Consider the following 14748-nt stretch of genomic DNA (forward strand, 5'->3'; position numbering starts at 1 on the left):
TAATAATTATATTTTCAATTTAATACAATATATATAATATAATTATTATCAATACATTAACATATTATCAATCATATTATCACAACCTTAATGGTATGTCATTGGATACTACCACCTGTATTATCCACCATAAAGGATTTAAGATACCTACCATTATGGCATGTTGTCGAGTACCGCCACAAGTGTTACCCATCATAATGGGTTTAAAGAATTGCTTTTATGGTATGTCATCGGATACCACCACGTGTTATCCACCATAAAGAATTTAAAATACCTACCATTATGGCATGTCCTTGGGTACAACAACATGCAATACCCACCATTATGGATTTGAGGATATCCACCATTATGGCATGTCATCGGGTACCACCACAACTGTTATCCACCATAATGGATTTAGAGAGTAAACCATCATTCAAAGATCATAAACTCACAATGAAGGTAACAGTGTACAAGTGTCTTATCGTTGAGAGATCGTCACTTCACAAGAATATTCGTATCACAAGTACAAGCAAAATCACACGAATTGTCTCATGTACTAATATCATGATGTCACAAACATGACATCCACCATAAATTGTAACATGCCATTTTTATTATGCTGAAAAGGCAAAGAACATATTCTAAAACTATAACCAAATATCATAACGGAATGACATAAGTAATTTAGAAAGAAAACATGAAAACTACATTAAATAACGACTACATCCATTTCATATGAAAAGCAATTGAATTAACTTCCATAACAAAATTTTACGGTTGCAATTGATTTAACTATAAATACATCTATACATTTCAAAGTAAAAATAAAGGTACATGCAAGTAAAGGATTTAGAATTCATACATGAACTGAAATAATTGTTGACAAGTTGTGCAAGCCTCCGCATCTGGTAAAGAAGAGAGCATTCACATAAGCCTAACCTCCCAACCACGACCTTAACATCCCCACACAATATCTTACGAGAAAGGCCCTCCCTACCCCGAGTTAGGCTTGGGGCACCACAGTCCTTCCATTCTGAGCATACCGATAAAGTGTCGGCTAAGCAGGAAACAAGGCTAGGGAATTCCTCTGTCAACTAGCACTCCTGACCTCTAGTGATCATTTCTAGCAAGCATGCAACTAACCTACCTTGGCCAATGATTTAGATGGGCATTAATCAACCCGATCACCACCACTCGACTTGACAACAAATTATATCTTGGATAACCATGAGCTTACTTAGTCTTAAGCAATTTCTTTCTTATTGTGTTCATATATAAAAGATATTGATTAATAGTTTTTATTTCTTGCAGTATATCTTTCTTCTTCACCCATCTATACTTGGCTATACTGACCTTGGGTGCATCCTAGGAGACTATTGGTATGTATCAACTTTCACAGAAATCATAAAGAATACTTCAGGGTGTTATAGCCGGCCTCACACAGTGAAAGAATATTATGCATTATCAATTATTGAGAATTTCTTCCTCAAGGGATTATAGTTGTTTCATTCCTACAGGCAGATACTCGAAATGCATAGATGTGAACTTGTCATTTCTAAAGAAAGAGCAGGACCGATGCTTCTCATATATAAAATCGAGCATATGAACATGATACTATGTCAAACATATAGAAAAGAGTAGAACTGATGCTTCTTAGGTATGAAATCGAGCATATGAATAAGATACTATGTCAAACATATAAAAGAGAGCAAAACCAATGCTTCTTAGCTATGAAATCGAGCTTGTGAACATGATATTGTGTCACTTGTAAGGGACACGAAATAAAAAGGGAGTTTTTGCAATTTAAAAAGGCATAGCATAAAATGAGAGTAGCATGCAAAATATTCATGACCTAAGAATGGTTAACAAATGCAATCATTGAAGCGATCCTACTGTGCACGCTTATGACTTCTGTCTATTCAGCTCAACACTGTAGAGTGATGTGGTACTACACTCTAAGTCTCAAGCAGAAGGATGAGAAAAATACTTGATTTGGAGAAAAATGGCAGAACAAGAATGAGACAAGATCATGTGATTGAATGATCCTTCAGCCGCGGGGAATGGAGATATAGTCTCCTGCTCGGTTACAAGGAGCTCAATATCAGTTACAAGAACTCCACTATCAAATTTAAAAAGCAGGTGCCAATAGGAAAGGTGGCAACACTCACCGTTTGGAGTCATATTAAAACATAAAGATTATATTTTACCATGATTTAAATCAAATGTATTTACATATATTTATATATGTACATATATAATATAATGTCGTCATGCTATTGAATTCTATCTATATTTGTACCTACATATATACATATATCTATATGCGTGTGTAATTTTTGAGAGTATGCATAACTATCATTATATTCTCTCTAGATACGTACGCATATATATATATATATATATATAGGTGCAATTATTAGATATTATCACAGTATCATTGTGGCCTCATGTATATATATATATATATATATATATATATATATATATATATATATGTAAAATTCATAATGTTATATATATATATATATATATATATATATATATATATATATATATATATATATATATATATATATATATATATATATATATATATATGTAAAATTCATAATGTTGATCACTTCTATAGTCTCAAAATAAGAGAGAGGTAAGAGTTTTTTTCATGATATTAAATGTTTAATATTCTCTATGCCTTTTTTCAAAAGTTAACCAAATAGCTCATGACTTGTCCAAGGTATACTTCGTTGCCTAGTCGATAAATCCTCCATCAAGATAGTTAGAGTCCATACTTGAGGGTCTGACGATGGACTAAATTTGGTGCCCCATTCCTTGAATCCCATTTACCAATGCGTTTCCCCCTTTGTCTGCTCCTGCAACCAAAAATGCATATTCCACAACAATAACATGTTTCTCCATTTAAATTAAGATATCAAGAAAACAAAATAATTGATAACTGTCACAACGGCTAACCACCACTAACCTTTATCTTAAAATATAGGCATTCATTTTTAGCTGAAATAACAATTATCAACTATCAAGTTATTTATACAAGAATCAAATCGGCTAATCATAACTTTCATTCACAAGATCATGATATCCAAGAGTTTCTAACTAACCATTACAACGGCTATAATATTATTTTAAAAGACCAAAAATTTGGGATGTAACATAAATGATAGCATAGGGTGGAATAAATGCTTACACCTCAAGTCTCTCTCAAAGAGAAATACATTACGAGGGTTGACACCTCAATTCTCCTTCACAGAAATGAATGCATTAATCAGTTCTTCATGATAACCTGGCTCCTAAAATATATATCAAACTTTTGACATCCTCGTCATTCTTCAAATGAAATGTCAAACTCCCTTTGAATCTAAAATCAACTTTTAGACCTTCTCGTCCAAGGTTGCCTATGATGGATTGCCAAAGTCCCTTTGAACATTTATTCCTTCTTTTCATAGAAAGTGATCACAATCTGTATAGACTCCTCCTCTTTGAGAGATGTTTGAACTCCTTTCTTCAAGACAATATGGTAAGGCCCCTCATTCTCCAATTTTAAAACAATCATCCTACTATCATGCCCAGCTGCTAGAGGATTTACTTCTAGATATGCAAACATAATTAGTTAGATATTTTTCTTTTCTATGATAGAAAATTGACCCCTATGTCTATTTAAACTTCTTTAATAAATACAAAACCTAGAGGGTCACACTCTCCACAACTTATTGATCAATCAACTTTGTTTTGACAAGATTAATTATGAAAAAATACTTTCCTCTCTAAGGCATTCCACATCTGTAGATATTTGTCTAGGAGCAATAATTATCAAGTCCTGACCTAATGCATCATTGCAAACATTTACAAAAGTTACCATACTCTATATCTAGTCACTTTTGTATCTTCTTTTGATGGTGTAACTAGCATGTAGATCTAAATATATCATTTAGCCACCAAAATACTTGATGACATTTGAATCGGCACTGCACCAAACATATCCTTTATAGTGTAGAGAATATCAATATGCACATAGCATGCTCGTGAGGACTATTTTATGTAGCTTGCATACCAACTTGTTTGTTCCTTGGTGTATGTAACCTTTTGGTTGCTCCATGTATATCTTCCTTTAAGAACTCATTGAACAAAGATTTTTTCCTTTTTTTTATGTTTAAATGGTCTATGTGAAGATCTAGGATTTCCGATAGAACTTTGATAGATGTTATCTTGGCTATGGGTGAGGTGTCATGATTATCCAAACTTGCAATTTCAATGTAGTTTTTTTTTGCCACCAAAAAAGCCTAATTGTGATCTGTGGATCCAACTGTCTCATACTTCGGTTCAAACAAACACTTACACTTGATTGTTCTACCAGGTGGAGGAAGTCCTAGGCCTATTTTTAATGATTAATATTAGAAAAAAACTGAATAGAAATGATGGGCTAGTAGACCGTCTAGCAATATAGAGATCGCTTACTATTCCATATAAGTGATCTTTAATACTTGATATTATTGTTGTCTTCTTTGATATGATTAGAAAATTTATTATTAACCACTATCTTCATAATAATCTCCACCATTAACGGTATGCTTAATACTATCAATACTTAAAAACATGACTAACTTTTGTCTTCCTTTTCATTCGATTAACAGTTACTATGGTAAATAACATTCATACCTTATAATTGCATCATAGATATTGTTAATGTATAGATTAGTCAAACATAAATGATCTTAATGACTCTGTGATTATTTATGTTATTGTTACATATGTTTAGATATTAAATAGAATCATACATACATACATACATACATATATATATATATATATATATATATATATATATATATATATATATATGCAGATTTTTATATTATAAACATATTTAAATATAGTGAAATCGGTAACCTTGCCGACTTAACTAATCGACTACATTAAATTAACGTCAGTTTAATATTGTCACCGGTTATAAAGTATCAAGTGTGACTTTGAGTCACACCTGATAGACGTGACTCCAGCGCAAGTCACGCCTATCGGTCGTGACTGACTGTCTACCCTTCATCATATTTATATAACCTTGAAACCCGCTAACTATACACAACGAACATAGAAACTTTCATAAGCCTTCAGCCATTTTCAGCGGATACATTATAATAACATCCTCTCTGCATTCATCAATAACATCTCAACGTTACATATCAATATTATATTGAAACAATTCAGAGTAGTATTTACTCACAGTCTGATACTTTAACATGGTATCAAAGCAGGTTTAAAGAAGTGATCCTGAAATCAGACTTTAATCAAATAATACTTAATATGGTGAACGGGATGAGGCTGGAAGATAGATTAGAAGGTGACTCAAATTTTGCAAGTTGGAAATTACGACTAAAACTTATACTAAAAGAACATGGTCTAAATAAGTTTATTGAAAATTCTGACCCACCACCTAAAGGAATTAAGGAATTCGAAAAATGGGAGAGTGACAACAATAAAGCTATGAAACTCATTGCGGACGGTGTTAAAACTCATCTTCTACCTGTAATCTCAGAACTGGACACTGCACATGAGATGTACAATGCTCTTGGAAATATGTTTGAGATAAATAATGTTGTTCGAATCATCACATTAAAGGATAGAATGTCAAATATTAAAATGAACAAAGGAGAGAAAATTTCCTCTTACTTTATGAGAATAATTGAACTTCGAAATCAACTCTCTTTGATAGGACACATCTGTGATGGAAAGGAGTTAACAATAATGGCTCTGAAAGGCCTTCCATCATCATGGAATACCTTCAGACAAGGGGTATGCTCTCGGTCAAAACTACCTAAATTCGAAAGGCTTAAAGCAGACTGTATTCAAGAAGAGTGTATGCAATTAGCTTGAGGTCAAAAATGTTTCATCCTCAAACGAAGATTTACAAGTTCTCACCACTCAAGTAAATAAGAAGAAAAGAAAATTCAAAGGAAAAAGGAAGCCACCTAACTTCTCCAAAATGCAATGTTTTAGATGTGATAAAATTGGACATTCGGCATCTAGATCTCCTGATAGAATTAAGCCACAAGCTTCATTTGCAACCACTCAAAACTCAAATGGAAATTGTAAACACAATGCTTTCTATTCAGCACTCTGTAGTGAAGCATCAACCAGATCAAGTATTTGGGTAATTGATAGCGGAGCCTCTCGACTTATGTGGTCATATGTCAGTTCCTTCCCTAGGAGGTTCTCTATACTATATCATATTTGTGGATGATTTCTCTAGGAAGACTTGGATCTATTTTCTTAAAAGTAAAGAATCTGAAGACAAAATTTCAAGAGTTTAAAGCCCTTCTATAAAACCTTTATGGAAAGAAAATAAAAGTCTTAAGAACAGACAATGGTAAAGAGTACATTTCTGATATCTCTATAAATTATTGTAAAACTATTGGGATCAAGAGGGAGTGTTCTATTCCTTATTATTCTTAACAAAATGGAATAGCTGAGAAAAAAAATAGATCTATATTTCATTCTGCGAAGGCAATGCTTCATGATCAAAATCTTGAAACTTTTCTTTGGGGAGAAGCTTCAAATACTGTTGTTTTTCTTCAAAATAGATGTCCTCGCTCTCATCTTGAATTCAAGACCCTTGAACAGGCATTTACAGAGAAGAAACCTGATCTTAAACACCTAAGAATTTTTGGTTCCCTGTCTATGTACATATTCCTAAAGAGAAGAGAACCAAACTAGAGCCCTCAGGAAATAAAGGAATCTTTGTAGGCTATAGTGAAACTTCCAAAGCTTATCGTATCTATATCCTTGGACAAAGAAATATTGAACTAAGTCGAGATGTAATATGTGATGAAGATTTGGCCTACAAAAGATCTAAAGATGAAAATGAATCAAATTCAGAAGGAACCCTAGAAGAAACTTTAGAAGAACAAAACTTTGATAATGAGAGGGAGTCTCTAATGGGGGAAGATAAATCAATTGAACCCATGGACATTACTCACATCTCTGAGGAAAAGAAAAGACCACTATGGGCCAGAAAGCTAATTGAAGAAAACAATTCCACTCCCCCAGATTTCATTAGAGAAAGAAAACGTCCTAACATATACTCAAGTTACATTGCATTAATGAGTGAAATCTCCAAATCTGAACCATCTGATGTAAAAGAAGCAATAAAACATCAACATTGGAAAGATGCCATGATAGAAGAATATAACTCCATACTTAAAAATGATGTTTGGGATATTGTTCCTAGATGCAAAAATAAATCAGTTGTCTCCTCAAAATGGCTATTTAAAATTAAACATGTTGCAGATGGAAGTATTGACAAGTACAAAGCAAGGTTTATAGTAAAAGGATTTTCCCAAAAGGAAGGAATAGACTCTAAGGAAACATTTGCTCCAATAGCCAGATATACTTCGGTCAAAACTATTTTAGCCATTGTTGCATCCAAGGGATGGAAAATTCATCAAATGGATGTAAAGACTGCATTTTTGAATGGTGTTATAGAAGAGAAGTTTATCTTGAACAAGCAGAAGGATTTGAAGTACAAAATAAACAATCTTATGTATGCAAATTAAAAAAGGTTTTATATGGATTGAAACAAGCTCCCCGAGCTTGGTATGAATGGATAGATCAGCATCTAACTAAACTTGATTTCTCTAAAAATATTGCAGATCCAAATTTATATTATAAGGTAATATAGGGGAATATGTTAATCATGGTTCTATATGTTGATGATCTTTTGATTACAGGAGAAGATCATCTAATTGAAAATTGTAAACAAGATCTCATATCTGAATTTGAAATGAAAGACCTAGGAATACTACACTACTTCTTGGGACTAGAAGTGTGGCAGCATTCAAAAGGAATCCTCCTAAATCAAGGGAATTATACTCTGGACCTACTCAATAGAATTGGTATGTTGAACTGGAAGGCAATGAAAACTCCTATGGAAACAAACCTTTAAAAACTAAAAGAAGCAACTGAAGATTCTGAAAGTATTGATCCTACTCTATATCGACAAATAATTGATTTTTTAATGTATTTGGTAAACACAAGACCTGACATCTGTTATGCTGTACATGTTCTCAGTCAGTTCATATGCAAACCTAAACAAACTCATTTAGTAGCAGCAAAACACATTCTCAAGTATCTCAGTGGTACAATTGGATATGGTCTCAAATACATTAAAAGTGAACTAAATCTAAGAGGATATACAGATTTCGATTAGGCAAGAAATTCAGAAAATTGTAAGAGCACTTCAGGATGTTGTTTTACCTTAGGTTCAGCAATGATGTCCTGGCTTAGTCGGAAGCAGTCTTCAATAGCACAAAGTTCTACAAAAGCTGAGTACATAGCTGCATCTATGGGAGCAAGAGAAGTTGTATGGTTGAGGAAACTTCTATTTGGATTATTTGGGAAGCCACTTCCACCTACTACTATTTATTGTGATAACCAAACTTGTATCAAGCTATCTCTTAATCCAGTGTTTCATAACAAATCAAAACACATTAAGATACCATATCACTATGTTTGAGACATGGTTGAGAAGGATGTGATCAAGTTGGAATATATTAGTACAGAGGATCAAATTGTAGACACTCTTACCAAACCGCTTGCTAAAACAAAAGTGAAGCATTTTTGTAAAGAACTTGGTATGATTGTAAAATCTGAGGAAATGTCTCAAAGAAATTGATTATTGTACATTTCTATATATTATAAATTTATAAACCCTGTGTTAAACATTAAAAAGTGACGACTTCAAAATGATTTCACTTGTATCAGGAGAAGTTATTGTAAAGTGACGTCCTTACAATAACTTGTAGCATGATTCATTTTTTTGTTTCATGTAAAGGTTTTATCTTATAAATGAACAACTCGGCGTTTGATATCATTAATTTGATTATCTACAAGTTGCTTGTAAAGATATATCTTTGGTACTTGGTGAATATCTTGCCCTGATATTCTGATAGGCCAATACCAGACTGAGTACTTGGTGATCATCATTCAGTTGATGTTTCTAATAGGCCATTACTCTAAAGAGCTTAATCAATATTTTTTTGTAGATATTCTGATAGGCCAAACTCTCGTGATTTATAATGTCAAATATAAGTTGATGAATATCATTTCATTGATGAATCAACTCTTATCTGACATTAAGTAGTCTTCTGATCAAAGACTTCTGTGTATTTCTTTCTTACTAATCTAAGAGGGAGTGTCAATGTATAGATTAGTCAAACATAAATGATCTTAATGAATCTGTGATTATTTATGTTATTGTTACATATGTTTAGATATTACATACATACATACATACATACATACATACATACATACATACATATATATATATATATGCAGATTTTTATATTATAAACATATTTAAATATATTGAAATCGCTAGCCTTGCTGACTTAACTAATCAACTGCATTAAATTAACATCAGTTTAATATTGTCACTGATTATAAAGTATCGGGGGTGACTTTGAGTCACACCCAATAGACATGACTCCAACGTGAGTCACGCCTATCGGTCGTGACTCAATGTCTTTCCTTCATCATATTTAAATAACCTTGAAACCTGCTGACTATACACAACGAAGACAGAAACTTTCATAAGTCTTCAGTGATTTTCAGCAGATACATTATAATAACATTCTCTCTGCATTCATCAATAACATCTCAACGTTACATATCAATATTATATTGAAACAATTCAGAATAGTATTTACTCAGAGTCTGATACTTTAACAGATATGATCATTGTACATGGATACATTGGACATTATATTAATCTCCACAGTGCTAATCAACCATTTTGTTACTCTACCAATCTGTGTATTATTCCTCATAGCTGTATGATCAGTAATCACTAATTATTTATAGCTTGATCTTTGGTGTCTTCACTGATTGATTTCTGTTTAGCATCAATTCAATCTGTATTATATATTAGCGATATATTTGCTCTTCCTTATCCGAAAGTGGAAGAAACTATCGCATACTTCTTGTGTATGTATATAGTAAACCCTAAACATGGACATCCAATCAGGGTATTGTATCTAGATGGCAATCTTCATGATTCCATTTTAACCTTACTCCTTCCCTCTATAATAATGGAGGCTTTATAATAGACCTTTGACATACACCTTTTATATCTCGTCATAAACATATATAAAAAATGACAAATAATGTATTGACAATGTTAATTAACATCACAAATAAATGTCAGATTACTAAATGTTGGTAATAACAGCTCTAGAATAGCTAGGGGTCTAACGTGTCTAAGCCAAATATTCTTGTGATTGCTTTTGTTCTAATAATTATAATCATAGTTGGAAAACACACCAAAACCAAAACTTGCAAGGCTTGAAAAAAAATTGGGAAAAACTCAGCCAATTTTCGACAAAAACTCAGGAGCTTAATAAATTGCTTAAATTTTATTAGAAATGCACTTTTTTTTTAAAAACTCAATGAAAATATGCATCCAATGAGTCAATAGATGAGAACACAAAAAAAAACAAGCTACATTTAGATATATTTAGATGCAAAGTGAGTACAAATCACAATTGCATGAAAAATGTTGATGGCTAGAAGCTAAATAGTAAATAATTTTGAACTTTTAGTAAAACTAAAAGTAAATACATCATTACAATTACATCTTCCTCTTCTCAACACTAGTAAGAACTAATTTGGTTGCAGGCATAGGAATTGAGAATAGGAATGCATATTGAGAATAGGAATGGCTATTCCAATAACAACTATTTTTTGGAATGGGAATAAACTCATTTTAGAGACAAAATAGGAATATGTATTCTTATTCCCTATTCCAATTGGTGCACCAGACAAAAAATAGAAAACATATTCCTAATTTTCCAATGTTACGCCAATGCGGGTGTACTTCAGGACGGCAGGACGCCGAGGTGAGTTTCTGGGACACGGGGAAAATGGACCTCATTTTTGGGATGGCGGGGGGATGGCCAAGGGACAGCGGCAAGGGGAGGATGGGCCAGAGAGGGGTGTTGTATAGTGTATTTATAGCACTTGAAATGCTAGTTATGAAATGATGTTTCAATAGTTCAAAACACCATACCAAATTAAAATACTTGAACATGGCAAAATGCAACATGAATTAGAACCATTGACATTCAACATAGTAACATATTACATACCCAATAGTAACATTCAAAAATCAAAATTCAAATAGAAATTCAAGTACACATCCTAGTAGCGGCATGGTTGCAAAATGGCGGAGGTTGGGGTGCTTGGGTACTCAAGTGTCTGATTCGGGGACGTCTCGGGGACGGGTACTTCAAGGTTTAGGAGGGGGTGCGAGTCTTCAGGTTACACTGTAATTTTCTATTCCTATTCCAGCAACCATTGTAATTTTCTATTCCTATTCTAGCAACCAAACGAGTCATAAGGGAGAGGTAGAACTTGAGAGTCTAGTCATAGAAGTTTGCACTGAGCGTGATTGTGCCTCCTCGCTTGGTAAGTCTGATTGAAGTTGCGGCCCGTCCTCCATCCTAGATGTAGTTGGCATTGAAAATGACTCCTCATCCTTCTCATCCTCCTCAATGTCCTCCAATGTAAACCATATCCACCCCTTCTTCCTCCACACTTTGATTCTTTTCTTTAAAACCCCAAAGATTCAAAAAAAATCGAACTTTGGAAGTACCCGGTCCGGGGACGTCTCGGGGACGGGTACTTCAAGGTTTGGGAGGGGGTGCGAGTCTTCAGGTTACACTGTAATTTTCTATTCCTATTCCAGCAACCAAACCAATCATAAGGGAGAGGTAAAACTTGAGAGTCTAGTCATAGAAGTTTGCACTTAGCGTGATTGTGCCTCCTCGCTTGGTAAGTCTGACTGAAGTTGCGGCCCGTCCTCCATCCTGGATGTAGTTGGCATTGAAAATGACTCCTCATCCTTCTCATCCTCCTCAATGTCCTCCAATGTGAAACCATATCCACCCCTTCTTCCTCCACACTCTGATTCTTTTCTTTAAAACCCCAAAGATTCAAAAAAATTCGAACTTTGGAAGTTGTCAAGATAGGGGTCAATTTTCCCCTTGAGATGAGCTTGGAACTTGAAGATTTTTTCTTAAGTCTAAAGTTGTTCAACAATGGATGATTTTCCCCCAAGGCTAAGTTTGGGGAGCAAATTTTCAAAGTATCAAATCAATCCAAACTAATACTGTTTTTCCCTTTAAGGCAATAACGAAGGATGAAAAAAATTCCTAGTGTCAGGAACTATCCAAGCATGGGTCAAATTTCCTTTTGGGAGCTATAAGATGATAATTTTTTTCTAAGTGCAAGATTATCCCTGCTTGCGTTGAATTTCCCCTTTGAGGACAACAAGAAGACGGAGTTTTCTCAAAGAATGAGAAGATGCTTGTTCTCAGCCTAGTCCATTTTCCCATACCTTTCTTTCAACCATATACTCAGCATTTCAAATCTTATCAATATTTTCTGACGCCTTGATTGACCAATTCCAAAGAGAACTCACTACACAAAGCTTTTAATCCTCATAGAATATATACAGCAACTATAAAATATATCATCCATTTCACACTCCCTCACATGGTTACCAGGAGACCCATCTCCCCCCTAAAAGTCGCGTCTCGGAGACTTTTCGCATCTCCGGAGACCTCAAAAAAGGTTGGAGACTTCACGACGAAGTCTCCTGAATTCTCCCCGTCTCCTAATCCAAAAAGTGATGTCTCCCCGAAGTCTCCTGGTAAAATATAAATGTAAAATATAATATTAAAGAATTATATATATTTTAGCCCTCATTTTAATGTTTTTAATACAAAAATTAAGACCACCGACAATTTAAATGATTAAATCATTTAAATATTTTATTTAATAAATTAATAACTTTAAAAACATTAGAAACACTTTTAAAAAATTATTTTTATTCAACAATTTAAATGATTAAATCATTTAAAATATTTTTGGAGAGTGATGATTTTTTGGAGAGCATGATAGCTGAAGACCTTGAGATGGATGATCACAACCTTGTGGAGTAAATGATAGTACCATCGAAATACTAATACTAGATATATTTCATTTTTTTGTTTATTGTACAAAGTGTTCATTTTTGTTTGCATGTCGGCAATTCAGCATCAAACTATACTTTTTGAATTTAAAATTTGAATATGTAATGATAATCTCAGCAATTATCAATCTGATATGATGGTGATCATATGCAATATTCGAAAAACAAATGTCTATGAGATACAATATTGTGATCATTTGAGTTTTGAAATCTTTGACTCTATGAGTCTATTTTAATTTTTAATGTGACATTACTATTATTATTTACTTTAGTCTTACAGTATTACTATTTTCAAATTTTGTATTTACTTTTAGTATTAGACTCTATAAACTATTAAAAAAAATTAAAATAAAAAAAAATTGCCGTCTCCAAGTACCCCCGTCTCCTATTTGAAAAATTGCTATACCGGTACCAGTACTAGTACCGGAGACCTCGAAGTCTCCCCGTCTCCCGGTGACCTTGCTCCCTCAATATTAATTTCAATCTTTCTTTTGCATCTTACACACTCAACACTGTATTACTTTAATCACAATTGAAAACGTGTTCTTCACATGATACTACATGCACAAATTCTCAAAATGAAAAAGCCTTCAAATAAGTCTTAAAATAGAATGATCAAATGCATATAGTCAAGAGGTTTAAATTGGTTATAACCAATCTCCAACTACTGCAAACTGTTCAATTCCTTACCCACTGCCAACTGTCCACCTTCCTCTTTGTCGCGTCTTGTCTATAAACCATTTAGCCTTGCCTTTTAAAAAACATCACAAGATTCAAATATATCAAGGTTTGTCTTATATGGCCCTTTGTTAAACGACACCTTTAATCTCCAAGGTATTTTGTGCCTTAGTTGCAAGTGGCAGCTGTAACTGCAATTTGTCTCATGTTGCCTTTTGTCTTTTAATTACAAACTTCCCCTTATGTGGATACTTCTTCACCTGTTCAAAACAATCTGACTTGCTGGAAGCATTATTAACAATATTTGAAACTCAACATTTTCAAAATAACATTTCATTCAATAAATGACATGTTTTTATATAGAGACTTTGAATGCTGTCAGGGCTGAAGAAGTAGTTCATATTTCATACAATCTTCAGATCATGTTGCAATAGTTATTTTGACATGGATTTTGTCAGCTCTCAAGAGAGTGGCTTTATACACAATTGAAGCTGTCATCATAATACTGCTTTACAGATTTGTTCTATCAATGGCTGCTGTTAATACATGGAGTGCAGAATGATCAGCATATGTGAATGATATTCCAAAAAGACTGTTTGTAGAGTTTATCTTCTGACACAAGTGTTTATAGAAGTCTATTTCATTTTAGAGTATTATTTCCAGATGTATTTTGACATCAATAACATACTAATATTCTGATGCCATCATATATAACTGAATATCCTACCCAAGGTCACAATTGGAGTTTCCTGAAGGTAAGACTCAGCAGCATGATTAAAAAAAATCAGCATATGTGAATGATATTCCAAAAAGACTCAGCTGTTAATACATGAAGTGCAGAATGATCAGCATATGTGAATGATATTCCAAAAAGACTGTTTGTAGAGTTTATCTTCTGACACAAGTGTTTATAGAAGTCTATTTCATTTTAGAGTATTATTTCCAGATGTATTTTGACATCAATAACATACTAATATTCTGATGCCATCATATATAACTGAATATCCTACCCAAGGTCACAATTGGAGTTTCCTGAAGGTAAGACTCAG

At 33.4% G+C, this 14748-nt stretch overlaps 1 protein-coding gene across 1 annotated transcript in view; it reads right to left on the reverse strand.

The window, feature by feature from the left end:
- The window catches only part of LOC149541281 (piezo-type mechanosensitive ion channel component), a 288359-nt gene that overhangs the window by 220628 nt on the left and 52983 nt on the right, over positions 1-14748 (reverse strand). The window lies entirely within an intron of this gene.

This window comes from Cupressus sempervirens, chromosome 8 (assembly GCF_028749045.1).
Source record: "Cupressus sempervirens isolate cs-2001-9-10 chromosome 8, ASM2874904v1, whole genome shotgun sequence".
Classification (NCBI taxonomy): Eukaryota; Viridiplantae; Streptophyta; class Pinopsida; order Cupressales; family Cupressaceae; genus Cupressus; species Cupressus sempervirens.